Source organism: Camelus bactrianus, chromosome 11, assembly GCF_048773025.1.
Source record: "Camelus bactrianus isolate YW-2024 breed Bactrian camel chromosome 11, ASM4877302v1, whole genome shotgun sequence".
Taxonomy (NCBI): Eukaryota; Metazoa; Chordata; class Mammalia; order Artiodactyla; family Camelidae; genus Camelus; species Camelus bactrianus.
Window position 1 is genome coordinate 73,141,510 of NC_133549.1, and position 17,633 is coordinate 73,159,142.

Consider the following 17,633-nt stretch of genomic DNA (forward strand, 5'->3'; position numbering starts at 1 on the left):
GGGCCAGAGGCGGACACGGAGCACGGTGTGGCCCCCTGAATGCAGTGTAACTAGAACCAGCGTGCAGGCAGGTCAAGGTGGGAGCACAGAGGCAGGATTTCCAGCTGAGGTGTCCGGCAGTGTGTTGTGGGGCAAGACACTAACCTCTGAAGCCTCACTCTCCTTGTGTGCAAGATGAGAATAAAAGGAGTGTGCCCCTCTCAGAGTGACTGGGGTGAAGCGCTGTGGTCAGATGGCTGTCAATGAGCCTGGCACAGTTTCTGGTGAACGGTGGTCCTGGGAACGTGGTCAGTGAATCTAGATGTGTTCCCCGACTCCCATCTGCACTATTTCCCAAGCGTGCATTGTGCGTACACACACACTCACACATGTGCACATACACACATCCCACCAGCCCCAGCTCCAGCTTCAACTTCACCAGGGTCACTTCTGATAAAGACTTTCCTCTGCAAACATTCCCAGCCCACGGGTCTGTCTCTGTACTGGTCCCCCAACCCCGGCCCCCACCACACCCTTCCTCCCTGGCTGTCCTGTTGGAAACTCTTACTCGGTCGGCCTGGGGGCGTGGGCCACACGTGCACACGGCTTAAAGAAGCAAACCAGTGTTGTTTGTGGTTTTATAACTGAGTTTCCTCGGGAACGAAGAAGTAGCAGCTGAAGGGTGAGAGAGGTGTGGGAGCTGGGGAAGGGAGGGGACTGCTGAGGGTTGAAGGAACTTGGGGACCAGCCAGTTCCGGGGTGTGGTCCAGACCTCCGTGGAAACCATGTGTGGGACACGGAGAGAGGTACAGGATTCCTCAACCAAGGAAGAATCTGCCAAGCCATCCTGCAGGTGGGAGAGAGGTGGGACCCTGCCAGCCCCGTGGCCTCCTCTCTTTCCTTTCTCCCTTGGGAAGGAGGCCAGGCTGCTCTGGGCCAGTCCATGGTGGCTGATTCCTGCTGTCCAGCCGCCTTGCTCAGCCCCGTCGGGCCCACCCTCTTCCATGGCCCAAAAGGCCATAAACAGCAGACTATGATGTATAAGATCATTTTCTTGAATACTGGGAAGCTCTGGGAAGTAATTACTGCACAGAGCACAGTGGGAACAACTTAATATGGATGGTTTGACGGGCAGCAGGAGACTGACCCCCAGACCTTCTTCCTCACCTAGGAGAGGGTCCTTCCATCCTCTCTTTCTTCTGAATCCCTGCAACCCCAATCCCTTCTTCCTCTCGAGCTTCCATGGGGAAGGGAGTCCCTACTACAGAGAAGACAGGAGGAGGGAGAGGATGGGAGGGAGAGAGTATTTGGGAGCCCATTATCTGTCTCTTATTTCACCCAATCTTTTCCCAGAAACCTGGGAAGTGTGTATGATCTCTACTTTACAGGTGAGGCGTGGGAGGCTGGGAGAGGTAAAAGGAATTGCCCAAATTTCAGATTTAAGAAGTGGTGGACTTGGCTTTTTTCCCACCCACTTAGCCACCCACTCATTCAGCAGTATTTATTGTCCTCCTCAGAGCAAGGGCTCTCCTGGATGAGCAGCCCTGAGTCACTTCACAGCCAGGTGGGGGGTGTCTGGGAGTGGGGGAGCCTCCGAAGTTGCCAGCGGGAGCCTGGGCCCCGCGTTGTCCCCTCTCCAGCTGGCTCCAGCTGGCCGAGACGTCTCGGGGAGCCCCGAGCCATGGGCACGGTAAGCTCGGGGAGTTTAACAAATGTTTATAAAACCTTTTCATACACTGTTAATGATCCTTATTAGGACCTGAGAAAGCAGTCAGTCAAGCCACGTCCCGGCTTTAAGGAGCGTTTTATTATTACACACAACTCCGCAAATTAATAAGAGAGGCCATGGCCCATTTGTCATCAGGGCCAATGCCCCAGGGATGCGGGTGGAGAGGGCTTTGTCCTAGAGCTGCCGGGGCTGATTCCCAGCTCCACCTGCCCTCCCTGCTGCCCCCAGACGCCCACCATGCTTGAGCTACAGGCCCACCAGCTGCCACCCCAGAAACGGCCCACCTTCAGGCTTCCGCAGCCCCAGGTCCCTGTGCCCCGGGCCTGAGCCAGACAGTCCCTGGCTGACTCTTCCCTGAGGCACTGGGTGAGGTGCCTCCACACCCTGGGGGGACAGAAATATGAGAAACACGGATGCCTGAGCCCCAGCCCCAAATCTGGACTCTCCACCAGGTGCCCAGCTGGTCTGCAGACCAACATTTGGGAACCACCAGGGCCCGAGACGTGAACTCAGATGCCTGTGTGCGAATCCTGGCTCTATCCCCAACTGTGTGACCTTAGAGAGATCGCTTCAATTTTGCTCGGTGTCCCCATGGGTAAAATGGGGGTGTCACCTCTACCGCCAAATGGTTTTTATAAATATGACATCATTCTGTGGGACCAAAGTGTGTTTTGTCACGATGCTGCCAAGCCTGCCTCTGCCGTTTGAATCATGGAATCGTAGCATTTAGAGTAAGAAACCAGCAAGGTCAGGGTGAGAAACAGCTGATGGAACTAGACAGAGGCGATGGCTGCACGTTGGATGTATGAAATACCTACGAGTCAGCTAATTCTATGTTATGTGACTTTTCCCTCAATAAAAAAAAAAAAATCGAGTTCCTTTCAATCTTAAATGTGACATGCTCACCAGCCTCTGAGCCTCTACCCTGGCGGTTCCCTCTGCTTTGTTAGCTCCTATTCACATTTCAGTCTTCATCCTAGAAGTCATTTCCTCCAGGGCTCCTCCACGGGCCTGTCAAGGAGATGCCCCCTAACGCTATGCCTTCCCCACCCAGGCAGGGACATCATCACAGACTGCTCAGTGTCCAGCTGCTGGTACCTCACTAAGACATGAGGCAGGGTGTGGTTCCCAGCCACCGCTGCCCCTCATATGGCACAGAGTAGGCACTCAGTATAATTGTCTCTCCGTATCCACAGGGATGGGCTCCAGGGCCTCACAGATACCAAAAGCCGTGGATGCTCAAGTCCCTTATCTAAAGTGGTGCAATATTTGCCTGTAACCTACACACATCCTCTCGTATGCTGTAAATCATCTCTAGATTACTTATAATACCCAATACAATGGAAGTGCTCTGTAAACCTTTGTAAATACAGTGTAAGTGCTACATAAATTGTTGCTGGATTACAGCAAATCAAGTTTTGCTTTTTGGAACTTTCTGGAATTTTTTTCCCAAATATTTTCAACCCGTGGATGTAGAATCCGTGGATGTGGAACCCGCAGATGCGAAGGCCTAACTATGTTTACTTGTTGAGTGGAAGATCTGACTCTAACCCAGCCCTGGTTTTACAGACAAAGCTGGTGAAGCCCAGCAGAGGACCAGGCCCTGCCGGGGGTCACTCAGTTGCTTAGCTGGTGGGAGAAGTGGAGGCCAGGTTTCCCCATCCCTGAAAGGGGCCCTGTGTCTTCCCCTTCCCTGACAGCAGCTCCCTGTGGGCGGGAAGCACAGCCCAGACGCGTGAGCCTGTCCTTCCCAGCCATTAGCTAATCTGGCCACGACCCATGTGCCAGGGCCTTCTGTCTGCCCTTCCTGTTTCCCCGGGACACAGCTGTTTACGTTGTCAAGGGCTTATCGCAAACAGTCAGGCAGAGACCCGTGTCCTAGGGAACCTTGTCCCCAGAACCTCCTTCCAACACAAGGTCTTAGCCATGGGCACCTTTGGCTTCTGTGTGTTCCTGCTGGAAACTGCTCACACACAGGGCCTCAGTTTCCCCACCTCTGACACGATAGATGACAACCACTTACTGATTTAACATCACCTGGAGTGAAGTGGCCCAGGGTTGAGCTTCACAATCTGACTGCCTGGGTCTGAGTCCCAGTTCTGCTCCTCACCGTGGCACCCTGAGGGGCGAGGGAGAGGTGGGAGCTGGGGAAGGGAGGGGACTGCTGAGGGCTGAAGGATCTTGAGGATCCTCAAGGTCCTCAAGATCCTTTCACCAAGGCGTGCCTTGCTGGCCCTCTGTAAAATGACTAGGATTCGGGTACTTACTTTCCAAGTGCGTAATACGTGCAAGTACTTAGAACCACGCCCACAGCAAGCGCTTAGGGGTGCAAGCTATGATTTTTCTAAGCCCTTTCCCTGCCCGCCGTAAGCTTAGATCTGGTTGTTGCCCTTCCTTGACAATGTGGAGGGTTAGTAACCCGACATGGTGCTCCCCACTGGGGGCCCGTCAGCCCCTGGCCGGCACTGGTCACCAGGACAGCCAGAACACACGAGCATGTGCAGGGCAGGCCTGGTGTGAGCTCTGACTCTGGTACCTTTTAGCCACTTTGATCCTGGATGCATCGTGAAAATGAAAAAGGGAGTTTACAGAGGAAGATCCAGAGACCCAGAGAAGGCTGAAGCTGCCCTCCTTCACCCAGCTATGTGGAGGCCTGCAGGAAGAGAATCCCCGCCCGGGGCAGGGCATGGGATCTTGGCTCTGCCTGGGTGGTCAGACCTCTCACTGCCCTTGCTGGGCCTCTGTTTCCCCAGCTCTAAAATGGGCACATTAATCCCTTCCCTGCTCAACCCTCAGAAGGTACATGGTGAATGTGGGGGGGGAGGCTGTGAGCAGCATCTACTGGTAGGTGGCTGGGACAGGGCACCTACCAGTTACCAGATACCATCCCCACTCTAAGGACAGATGCCCAGAGAGCTGCATCTCCAGCTGCGGCCTCTCTCTAGGACCCCAACATGAGTCACCTGATCGGCAGCTCCACTTAGCTATCTCAGAGGCATTTCAAAATCCAATGGGGCTAAAGTAAAACTCTTTATTCCTGCCCCAACCTCCAAATCTGCTCCTCTTCCAGTGACCGTGACATCCACTATCCACCCAAGGCTCAAGGTCACAAACTCGCCCTTTCCGTCTCCTCCTCCAGCCATCCTATGAACTTGGCCTGGAAAACACACTCCAAAGCCACCTCCCTCCATCACTGCTGCCAGCCAACAGGGCCAGCTACAGCCATCTCAACCTGGACTGCACAGGAGCCTCCTGACTTCCCTCCGACTCCAGGACTCAGGCCCTTTTACCTTTAATGCATTTTAAACTTAACTGATCTCATCACTTCTCTGTTTAAAACCCTCTTAAGTCTCCTCATCTGGTTGGAATAAAGTACAGGGCCCTTACCTGCTCTGCAGGCAAACTGACGACTGCCTCCCACCCACCAGGTTCTCTCCCTCTGGGTGCTCTCCCGGGTCTTCCTGTGGCTGTCTCCTTCTTCTCATTCACATTTCAAGTTAAGGTGTCCCCTCCTCAGAGAGGAGTCCCCAGCACCCCCGTAAGGACCTGATCTGCAACTCAAGATCCCATTGGACTTTTTAAGGACTCTGCATGGAGAATGCCCACCGTCTGACACTTTCCCTAATTGTTTGCTTTGTTCTCTGTCTCACTCCCCGCAAGACCGAGGGCAAGAAGCATGCCTATGGCTCACTGCTGTGTCCTAGCATGGGCAAAGAGCCCGGCACGTAGTAGGTGTTCAGTAAATCTTTGCTGAATGAACGAATGAAGGGATGAATGGGTAAATGAAATAAAGCTTCAAAAGTTCCGTGGGAAGGGAACCCAAGGCCTCAAGTGAAGAAAAGATTCTAACGGAGGCATCTCCCAGGCCAGGAAACAGGAACCAGTGACGTTAGACAGCCGCGTCTCAGCTGTGCTGTTTCTTCTGCTATGAGTGTTCTGCTTCCTCTTGACCTGACTGTGAAACTTCTACTTGTCTTTCAATGCTTAACTCCTGTCACCCCGTGGCAAGCCAAGCCCTTCCTGAGACTCTCAGAATGAGAGGAGAAACTCTCATTCTTCCTTTGCCTTTCTGTAGACGCCCCCTCTTCTTGCCTGGCCCTTGATCTGGACTGTCTTTGATCCCTGGAGTCAGGGCCGAGTCTGGGCCACAGCTGGGTGCCCACCACAGAGCGCAGTGCTTGGCATAGCAGTGGCACTCAGAAGTTTGCCCATTATCCACACCATCAACTGACTAGACTATGCCAAGTGCTGGGGAAGTGGGGCTGTGCAGATGGGCTCTCTGCCCCCCAGGAGTGTGCTTACAACCCAAATGCGGAGACAAAGATGATCGCATGGCAAGCTAATTGCTTTAATGGAGAGGCACATAAAAAGTGCAACAGGATCATAAGAATAAGCAGAAATAAATCAAGTTATAAAATGACACATGGGGGGAGGCTATAGCTCAGTGGTAGAGCACGTGCTTACCATGCATGAGGTCCAGGGTTCAATCCCCAGTGCCTCCATTTAGAAACAAATAAATAAATCTAATTACCTCCTCCCCAAAATTTAAAAATAAATTTTAAAAGCTTTTTAAAAATAACACATACAGAGGAATATCATTTGAGTAGAACTTTAAAACCTGAAAAACCAACCTACCTATTGTCTGTGAACACATAAATGCATAGCAAAAAAAAATTAAAATATGCATGAGAATGAGAAATACTATCTTCGGGAAGATGAGAAGAAAGACAGAATTGTGGAGATTCACATATGATTCTTCAATCATTTCTAACAGTGTTTTCATTCTTAATAAGAAAATCTAAAGTACATATGGCATAATATTAAGATAAGATAGAGCTGGGTGGGTAGTCCTTGGTTGTTTGTTAGAATATGCTAGCAGAGTCTAAGGGCTTGAAAAAGTCCAAGATCATTTTATAGTGAATGCAGTGTGATCAAAGAAAAAGCATCCAACCTGTTGAATGATTCCCTCATGGGTCAGTGGAGAGGTAGATGGAAGGACAAATGGGTAATAGGTGAATGGAAGGATGGTGGAGGATGGATGGGTAGGTGGCTGGAAGGATAGATGGATGGATGGGTGGTGCGTGGTTGGACAGGTAAATGGATGGGCAGATTGACCAGTAAATGGTCAAACGAATGGATGGCTGAAACAGTGCTAGAGATCCCCAAAAGTTTACCCTATTCACTCCACATTCATCCCACATTCATCCCACTTGGCCACACGTCAAGCCCCATGCTAGTCTCCAACCATGTGCATATAAGTCTGACAAGTCACTTCTGCACAAGAGCACAAGGCTGGGGCCAAGATTCAGGCCTGATGGGGAGACAACATGCAGTGCTGTAGACAGTGCGGTCACAGATGTGTATCCGCTGTGCTGAAGGGTCAAAGTGAAAGGAGGGACAAACTCCCGTAGGAGCTTCTCCACAGGAGAAGCAGAATTTCTGATGGGTCCTGGCAGGATGGATTGTTCTAGAGAAGAAAGGGGACCTGGTGTCCCAGGCAGAGGGATGCCTGAACCAGGTGGGTACGAGTGGGGTCATGAACATTCTGGAAGGGCTATTAGCAAAAGAAACATGATGGAGGAGGGCTGTGGGACAATCACACAGGGAGGTGGGACTTAACCCATAAGCCAGAGATGCCCAAATCAGACCAACTGGCAGAGTCTTCTGACTGGACTCAGAAAAAAGTTAAGCCAAGGAATCTGTATGGATCAAAACCTGCCCTCACCGTCAACCAGGTGCCCTCACTCCATCTTACTCTGGTTCATGGAAGATACCAGCATTAACTGGCTCAGCTACAACCTGGTCCTTCAGGGCAGGACTAGTGGAGATGGCAGGAACCCCTGCTCGGTCTCTACACGTGTCCCTTTCACACTGGGTTTCATGGCCTAAGTACCTGGGCAGGAGAGGGAGGTGGGGAGCCCATGTGCATGTCTGCACTTTGACCCTGATGCAGCACATTTTTATCTCACCAAACAATTCTCCAACAAGAATCTGTAGTGCTCGGCACAGTCTCCCAGCTAACTAGGAGAGCATTTTTCTAATTACATTTCCCTTGAAATACACCCGGGTTTGAGTTAACACCTCTTCAGTCTGCCAAAGCCTAAGTCATTTTAAAATTAGTTCTGGAGGTTTTGAAAAAAAAAAAAAAAAAAAAAAAAAAAAAAAAAAAAAAAACCACCAGGATGCAGCGTTTCTTTCCTACCAAGTTGCATGCTGAAAACTCTCCCCAGGCGCCAAGAGCGATTTTCCTTGGAGACTCTGAGGAGAGAGCCCAGGGACGGGCCCACATCCTGGCCCACCAGGCTCTCCTCTCACTCAGATCTGCTGAACAGCCCTCGCAAAGCTGCCGGATCGATAGAATCATAAATGCATTTTGCCCTAAGCAGTCTCACTGATACTTTTTAAAAACCATACGGATGGGAGGAAAATGCGATCCATATGGTTTTGAATCATTAACACTTAAATCGTCAAAATAGAGATTTTTTTTTCCTAGAGAAATTTCATAGCCAAGGCGCCTTTAGCAGCTCTTTAATAAACTGTTTCGAATTCTGTTGTTCCCCCTAAAACACACAAGCACAAGCCCACATATGCTGCACATGTATGCACACCCCACTGACTCTGAGAGGGCATCACTGGGAAGTCAACCAGTTACACACCATTGATTCCCAAGATGGGGCGGGTTCATGGCCACTGAGGTACATTTTGAGCACTGGTGATCAACAAAATCTACTTGGTTTAGTTATTCAGAGTGAAGAGTTCCATACAGCTTTGGAGCTCCTCTGGACAAGCTCCTTCATGGGACAGATGAGAAAACTGAGGTCTAAAAAGGCCCAGACTCTTCAAGATTGAGTAGAAGTCACAGAGGAGAATTTTCAAGTGAGGAAACGGCACCAGCGAGAGCACCTGCCGCTGTCGTCCCATGTGACCAGGTGGTAGGGCACGAGGTAGGGATACGGGCGGGAGAGAGAGGCCAGAGCACTGATCATCACACACACTGCCCACAGTCTAAGCACATCAGTCTCCTGCTCTGTAAGTCAAGGCTGTGAAAGAGGGGACCATCTTCTCCATAAAACGCAGGTCAGAGCCTCACTCTTGAAGCCATAGAATGGATGGTTTAGAAAGAGATGGTAATCAGTTAAATCTCTTGGGAGAAATGGTCATGTTATGGGCTTGACGGTAGAAAGGAGGGAGCAAACCTGAAAGATGGTTTGGAGAGAAATGTGATAGGATTTGGGACATACGAGTCTAGCCTGTGATGGAGAAGGTTAGAACCCTATCAGGGTCCCATGGCTGCTATCACAGGTTGCCACAAACCTACCGACTTAAACCACATATATTTATTCTCTCACAGTTTTGTAGGCCAGAAGTTCAAAATGCATCTCACAGGGCTAAAATCAAGGTGTCCACAGGGCTCTTCCTCCTGGGGACTCCAGAGGAAAGACCCTTCCTCGCCTCTTCCAGTGACTGCCAGCAATCCTTGGCCTGTGGCCACATCACTCCAACCTCTTGCTTCCATTATCACATCTACTACTCACTCTAACCCTCCTCTTTCCCTCTTACAAGGTCTGGTATGATTATGCCAGGCTCTCCCAGATAATCCAAGATAATCTCCCCATCTCAAAATCTTAAACTTAACCACATCTGCAAAGGGATTAGGATGTCAGTATCTTGGGGCGGGGGAGAGGCGTCACTCAGCCTACCACAAGGATGAAACCTAGATCACAGACACTGGCGACGAAGTGGCACTTTCAACCAAGAATGGAGGAGGTTGGTGGAGAAGATGTTGAGCTTGATGTAGGAGATAATGATTCTAATTAGAAACTTGGGAGACGGCCAGCCAGGGGATCCAATAGACCATGGTCCATGCAGATTCAGAGCAAAGAATGGAGGAGTGATCCCAGAGTGCGACTTTCAAGTCTTCAACAATGTAGACAGAGCTATATCCATAGGAATAAACGAAGCTTTCCTTATTTCACACTCATCTCCTAGGCAAAAAGTGTCAAGACTAGAAAGCAGAGGAAGAACCAGTACTGGACATCAGACAGAGGAGGAGGCATTTCTGGAGACTGAGGAGGGATCCTAGAGTTGTTCTGAGAAAGAGGGGTGGGAGAGATGACCAAGCGGTGGTGGGGTGGGGGTCACAGTGTCAGATATAAGACAGAGACTAGGTAGAGTAGGACTAAGGTTTGACCACTCATTGGTGACCTCAAAGACACTGGAGCAGAGTGGAAACCAGTGGCCAGATTTCCAGAGTTCTGAAGCAAGGCTGGCCACATGTTTTTTTTGAGGAGTGAAACAGTGGGAGACTGAGATGGCAGCCTCCGAAACTGAGTCAATTTGTTCGCATTGAGCAGGGCCCCCAGCCTGGGGAGGGGTTGGTGTTGCAGAAGAAGGATGTGAATTCCTGGAGCCAGTCTCGAAGGGATGGGACAGCACAGGAGAAGGGAGAGCCAGGATACGGGTTCCCCCTCCTTTGCCAGCGGGAGAGGCTGGGCACCCATGATGAACAGATCGAAGATGGAAAGAAAAGAAATCCATCCCAGTTTTGCGCAGAAACGGGAGACAAGGTCATGAGATGAGAATGGGACAGGGAGAGGCAAGAGGTATTTGAAGGGCAGTGGCAGCGAAGAAAATCCCCATAGTGACTCCAGGCGGAACCCAGGCCCTCTCAGGCCCCCGGTCTATCAGCAGAGGTCCCAGTCTTCGTCCCTTCAGTACAAGACGTGAGGCTGGGAAAACAGAGCTTCTGCAGGCCAGCTCGGAGGCCTGGTCTCCTCTGCTTCCCCTTCTTTGTTCTTGTCCGGTGATGGTGACCTCAGGGTGTAGGCCAGCAGCTGATTCGACATGAGAGGAGGTGTGGGCAGGAGCTGAGAGCAGCCACACTTGAGCTGAACGAGTCCTCCCTCTCCCACCCCTAGGAACCTCAGCCTCAGCCTCCCTCCCCCATTCCCCAACCAGATTTTGGTGCTCTGCACGACCTTAGCCAGCTCACTCCCTGTCTCTAGGCCTCCCAGAGAAATGAGAGACTTGGAGGCAGTGACCGCCAAGGGCCTTTCAGCCCTCTCGGCCTCTGAAGCACAGCCTTGGATGTGGAAGGGCTGTCTGAACCGCCACAAGGGCCTCCACCTCTTTGGAGACGGTCCCAGGCCTCTGTCATTGCGTAAACATGATGCAGGCCTGTTTGGTGCTGCATAGCTGTGGTTTTCTGTTTTCCCCTGCAGTAGCTACAAGGCCAGGGCTGCAGCTGAGACAGCCCAGCAGGGAGGGAGAGGGCGGGGAGGAGAGCAGGAGAGAGAGTGCTTCTCTGTGCAACCTCCTTTGCTTGGCTAGAAAGTTTGCTAAAAGGAAAAAACATGCATGCATTAGCCCCTTCCTCCACCGCCCAGCACCAATTCCAAAGAAAACGGGTTCTTCCTAACGTCTTTTGTAACAGAAAGCACATTTTCCAGGGCACCCTCCATCTGCTTTGAAGCAGACACCATCACACAGCCTTCGTGAACATGGCCTTGGGCAGGTCTTACAGCAAAACAGCAAGCCCCATGGGATCAGAGGGGGAAGCCCTTGGCAAAAGCAACCACAGACCCTGCCGGACCAGCCTATTATCTGTGTGCACTTCAGCATATTACAGACCCTCCCCATGGCCGGGCACGCAGTAGGTCCAGATAATCCGTGTTTCTTAAGCCAAGCAGAATTGAATCAGGAAAGAATACAAGACCATCCTTGAAGAGAAGAAATGGCCCTGGAGGAGGCGGTGGGCGTGATCAGTGCCCCCCTTGGAACCGTTGCTGGGCCCATATCTCCATCCCCCAGCTGCCGAGGGGGTGGGTTGCCAACAGCACACATTGTACCCTTCACAGAACTGCCCTTGGGTGATGGGAGCTGTCTCATCAGAAGATATCAGGGAATTGGTCCATCCTTCTAAACGGCAACCCTCTACCCATGACTTACAGGTGGCAGAGTTTAAATCTCAGCCCCTTTGCCTCCAGTTGGGACAAATCTTTGGTATAATTCACTGAACTCCAGAGCTCCCCATGGGATCAGACTAAGGGACTGTCACATCTCTGCTTGGCAGGAAGCCTCCTCTGCTTCCCTCACTGCTTTACAGGTTTCTCCTGAGAACACCCCTCAACACAGGACTCCTGCAGGAATCCAGGTTTTACCCTCTGTTTCTAGTGAACCTGGCCTAAGATGACGGGGAGAGTTTTCTAGACAAGACCCTGCTCAGGAGCAGTCTTTCCTATCTAAAGCCAAAAGAGTTGTCCAGCTGCTCACCCAGCAGCAGGAGAGAGCAGAGGGCACTCGACAGCTGGCATCTGGCGGGGTCAGAGCTTCCTGGCGCAGCTTGGCACACCCAGAAGGGTCGACCAGCCCAGGCCACAGCAGCCCCGACAGGACTGGAGCACAGTTCAGCCGGTAGAGGTTACCCGAAGCTGCAGGACTCACTGGGGCTCAAGCACTGCTGACCAGTTCAGCCTAGTCGACTGGGGACCAGCACAGACACAAGACGGAGCACTAGCACTATTTGTACCAAACTGCGCAAATATTTACAACAGAGGCAAGAGCAATTATAACAGTGATTATAATATGTATCATGCAACAAGTGCTGTTCTGGGCCAAGCCACTGCCAGCCCAAAGTCTGTTATTTACTCCTCCCACCATTCTAGGCGAGGATTACAATCTCCACTTTAGATAAAATGGTGGCCACGCCCACTTGCATAGCACATCTGTGCTTGCATGTAGCCAGAAAAATACATACGTACACACGGCACACAGCCCACGTGTCACTGTTCTGATTAGCTGTTGAAGAACAAATGCAGTACTATGCATGGAACAGTTTATTAAGGATGCTGCCCTTAAGACAGCAGCAAGAACTCCCTGTCGCCCTTGCAGCTGTAGTTCAAAGGCCCTTGTCATCCCCTGCGCTCCAGTAGCCACTGACCTCCAAGACCAGAGCCAGCAGAGCCAGCCCCCAGTACGCAGCCACCTCCTGCCCTGGTCCTTCAGATCTCTGAAGCTGTAGCCTCTCCCCACTCCCAGGAAGGGGCTGAGCCAGGTTCTAGAGTCCAGTCTGGGGACAGCTGTGCCAGAAATCAGGACAACTTGTTCCATCCATGCACAGAGAAACAGATTGCCCTGAGGCTGTGACTTCTGACCTTTGTGAGGTTAGCATCAGGGATGCTGGGCTGCCGGGACCCAGATGTCCTGGAGAGAACCAGACACCTTTAGATACTCCCAGCGTTGCCCACACCCTGCAAGTCCAGGCTGAGAGCTCAGCCCTATAACAGCTACCCCTCCCTTTGGGGTTCCTTGGGAGATGGGGCTGGTCTCCATGAAGCTTCTGGGACACCTGGCCTAACCCAAGGCTCCAGTGCTCACAGCTCTGAACTAGGGTCCACAGACCAGGGTTCGTATGGTCCTGGTCTCTGTGGGAAGTAAGCCCCAAGTCCCTGCCCCTCCACCACAGCTCTGGGAGTGCCAACACTACTCACCAAGGACAAAGCCTCAGTCTCCACTTCTGTAAAATGGGAATAAGAACGTGTGTATATGGGTCAGCATCGTAGGTTAAGCTGTATAAAAAATCCCCACGCCTCGATGACTTCACTGGATAGCTTTATTCCCACTCACATAAAGGTCTGCATCGGGCAAGCAGCCCTCCTTCATCTGGTGGCTCTGGCCTCCAGGGCCACTGCAGAAGAGGGGAGAGCGGGATGGCGGAGGTGTGTATTACTTCAGCCAAAGGGGCACATCTAGGTTTTCTCGGTCTGAAACTTACACAGCTTAGGAGCGCTCTCTAAGAAAAGTTTTACAAAATTATACATATAACATATGTATGTATTTTTAACCTATATTTTACATATACATTTTTACGGCTGCTCCAACACCATTGTACACAGAAACTACAAAAACAACATACCCATGGGCCCCAGAGAGAGGGGCCGGGTCAAGTGAGGGCCCTGGAGCCCACACTCCGTTAACCTTAAAGTAAATCGGCATCCGCCGGGCGGGAAAGCGACTCACAATCCACTGGCCGGAACCAGGACACGGGCCCAGTCTCATCCTAGGAGGCTGGGAGGTGGAAGGGAGCACCTGTCTCTTTGTGAACACGCACCTTCTCCAGCAGCATGCTGAGCTCACGGCAGCTGGGTGATGGAGGCCCGCGGAGTGCAGGCTTGCAGGCAGAAGCCAGATGCAAGTGCAGGGATCCAGGAGAGCAGGAGGGAGGGCGGGGCAGGGGAGCTCCGCCCAGCCAGAGTCAGGAGGGTGGGGCTCTGGTCCCAGAGCTGTGCCTTCTCAACAGTGAGAACCCAGTGACTTATTCAACCCTTCTTGCGCCTCTCTGGCTCCATTGCCTAGGTGTGTAAACTGATCCTGACTGCCCAACGTGACTGTGAAGAGAAAACAAGAGCTAGAGCCTAAAAAGGCTGTGCAAATAGCCCCGGGCCATGCAGAAGTGAGCCCCCGATTGTAGTTCTTTTTAGCAGAGCTGCTCTGTCATTCTTCCCACAGTCACCCAAAATCTGGTGGTCCCTGGTCCCCAGAGTGCTGCCCGTGGGTCCTTGGCGCTGCCTCAGTTACAGAAGCCAAGGTTAAGTCTTACTTCTCAAGGCTGCCCTGCCTTACCCCATCTGCACGCCCCGCCCAGGGAGACAGGCCAGGGGAGCAGAACAGAGTCAGCTGCTGCATGAACTCACTGGATTGTCCAGGAAGATTCTGGAATATTCTAGAGTTCAAACGGCTCTCCAGAGGTTAGCTTATCCATCGGTGGGCACTGCAAACATTCAGCTCTTCCAGGGGGTGCCCCTCTGTCATCGGCAGGACAGTCAGAAAGCAGCTCAGCTATTATGAGCAGCACCCCCACCCCACAGCACCCCAGTAGAGCTGTTTTTAAATCTTCATAGCCTCCCTGCAACCCTCTCACTCTGGAATGTCATACCACGTTGTAATAAACACATCACACATCAGAATGTGTCTACATCCCACTTCAAATATCATTTACATATAACTTCATAGGAGCTGAGATGAGTTGAATTTAACAAGCTGACATGATGTTACATTATGCACATATTCAATTAAACATCAATTAATTTTGATTTCACAGTCATTTTTTGAAGTCGATCGCTTTTTTTAGGTATCAAATGCTCTTGAAAAATTAGTAATCCACAGGCTCTGGGTTTGGGGTGCCCATGGAAAAACCAACCCTTGGACACCACCCTACCTGGTGTAAACGGTCAGGCTTTCCTGTCCTCTCTGAAGGCCCAGTTGCCAATTGGCCCACCATCTGTGTCTTCGCAGCAGGGGCTGGTCATGCCCCTCAAGTCAGAGCTTTACCTCTGTCCTGCTCCAAATGAGTGGAAAGCACAGTTGGGGGCTGGGTGACCACGGCCACTACCAGTGTTCAGAGCAGAGAAGTGAGGGGGAGAGGCGTGGGCTGTCAGTCTCCACAGTGAGACTCCTGTCTTGGCCGAGGTCACAGAGCTGGCCACCGCCTGGCCCCTGCCTCTCCCCATGGGCAAGTAAGCAAGTAGCCAGTGAGGAGGGGGGCTCTGTCATCTCTCCTATTTTCCAGATCTATAGAGCTGCAATTTTATAGTGTGAGGTTGATTCTGGCACTTTCTGCTGCAGGGTATCAAAGTCAACACAACTAAGTGTGGGTGTTTCTACCTCTGAAAAGCCATCATTCGGGAGGGGGTTGTAGGCATGTGCATACAGATGCAGGCACGGGTTTGTGCATTTGTGTGTGGACACATGTATGCATCCTGGAAAAGTGCGGGTACATGTGGATGGGGCACGTGCTGTGTGTACATGTGTTGTGTACATGGACACGTATGCATTTGTGGCTTTGTGACATATGGGCACTTACAAGGCACGGGTGCATGAGTGTGCATGCGTGTGTGTGCAGCACAGTGAGGGCCAGGTAGAAGGGATGGAATTCGAGGGCCCGTCCTGGTTCCCAGTTCCCTTTACTTCCTTCTGGAAGGTGTTCCTGCTGCAGCCATCGGCCTGGCCTGCCCTTTGCCCCTCTTTGCCCTTCCACCAGAATGGTGTTATTTTCCTCGAGAACGAGGCTGGGAACTAGGTAACTCTGCCGTTAGGCTTGGAACGCACGTTCAATGATGATTTACAAAGGTCTTTCCCTTCCCTGTCTTCTCTTGACTCCCAGATAGAACCCGTGAGGTTAGTATCATCATCTCCATTTTTCAGATGAGCTAATGGAGGCCCCCCCCCAGAGGCCAAGGGACAAGTGAGAGGGGAGGACTTGTGTACAGGGTCTCCCCACTCCACATTCCCTGTCACTGAAGAAGGGCAGGTGGAGCGGGCCATTTATGTACATGGCTCTTCTCTTGGACACATTTTTCTCTGACTTCTTCCTGGCCAGTCAGGATCGAGAGTCAGGCAGGAGCCAAGGTCAGTGTGAAGAGCCAGGCAGGGGTGGCAGGCGGCGGCGCCGGCCTCAAAGCTGGGGGGATGGCATGGAGCCACAGCATTGGGTAAACTGGGCTGCCAAATGCCACGGACATGTCGGGTCTCGCCTCACCCGTTGCTCCCGGAGATTAGCAGCTGCAGTCATGGGGCCAGAGAGCCATCTCCTCAGAGCAGCTGGGCAAGGAGAGGCAGGGCGGGAATGAGGGAGCTGCTCATGGGCGGGAAGAGTTTTGGGTGGCCCCGTGCCAGAGCACGTGGGGTCACCGGTCCAGTCCCCAATTCCCAAGCTGGAACATCACTGGTTCTCTGACTCTGATACTCTCACGGTGCTGGCAACCCAAGCAACTTGCCAGGCACACTCATCGCCTGGTCCACTCCTCACAGCAACCCTACAAGGTGGCTACTTCTGTGCCCATTTTGGGGATAAGAAAATTGAGATCCTCGGAGATTAAATGACTGGCCCAAACACACATACTGAGTCGGAATCCGCAGCAGGAGACCCAAGCTCTCATCCCAACTGGGTCCCAGCAGAGCCCAGAATAAGGTGGTTATTGGTCATCTACTAAGTATCAGGAACTGTGTCAGGGACTTCTCAGGTAACACCTCATTTATACACAAGTCAGTGAGGCAAAGAGCATCACCTCCATTTTAGAGAAGAGAAAATAGACTCAGAGCAATTAATTCACTTGTGCAAGGTCACAAATAGAAGGACCCAAACCCAGGTACACATGCCTCAAAAATGCCTAATGCAGCTGAGATGATCTTTCTAAAATACAGATCTGCCCAAGCCTCGTCTCTACTTCCCACTGCTCCCTGGTGCCTCGAGGACCACAGGGAAATTCAAGAGCCTAACCCGGCATCCAAGGCTATCCACCAACTGGCCCTGAGCACTGCTCCTTCTCCAGCCGGTCCCCCACCCACTGGCCCCCTGAGGCCACGGTGCCGCATTCCCCTGAGCATGCTAGGTATTTGCAGGGCTCTGGCCTTGGCAAAGCCTGGTCCGTCTGCCAGAAATGCCCTTCGCCCTCTTCTCTGCCGGTCAAATTCTCAGGTCACATGGTGGGATCAGAGAAAGTGTCCTAGAGGAGGTGTCATTTGAGTTGGAGTCAGTTAATCCTCTGGATTCATGAAACAACTTTCACATTCATTACAATGTGATACTGCTGAGGAGACACTGTGTTTATATCTGGTCACCAGGCTGGCAGTGCTCTTAGGACAGAGACGGTGAACTGTGTCCTAGCAACTGGCACAGGGCCTGGCCTAACACAAGCATTCAGCTAGAGTTTGTGGTGGGGTGGATGGATGCATGGACGGATGGATGGAAGAATAGATGCATGGATGCTTGGACAGAGAGATGTGAAAAAATATTGCAATAATTGGTTGGGTGGATGGATTGATGACTTGACTGGAAGATGGAAAAACTGATGGAGAGATGGATGGAGCTTGGAAGGACGGCAGAAGGAGGAACAGGCGAAATACTCACATCAACGGGCACACAGCT

At 51.8% G+C, this 17,633-nt stretch overlaps 1 long non-coding RNA gene and 1 other non-coding gene across 3 annotated transcripts in view; one reads left to right on the top strand and one right to left on the bottom strand.

Moving 5' to 3' along the window:
• Positions 1-13,908, bottom strand: part of LOC123619192 (uncharacterized) — a 157,048-nt gene extending 143,140 nt beyond the window's left edge. For both annotated transcript variants that reach the window (XR_006727736.2, XR_006727735.2), the window contains exon 1: positions 13,818-13,908. This is a non-coding gene — a long non-coding RNA (uncharacterized LOC123619192). The remainder of the gene's footprint in view (positions 1-13,817) is intronic.
• Positions 6,138-6,210, top strand: TRNAG-ACC (transfer RNA glycine (anticodon ACC)). The gene has a single exon. It is a non-coding gene; the product is annotated as a tRNA-Gly (tRNA).
• Positions 13,909-17,633: the final 3,725 nt, after the last annotated feature.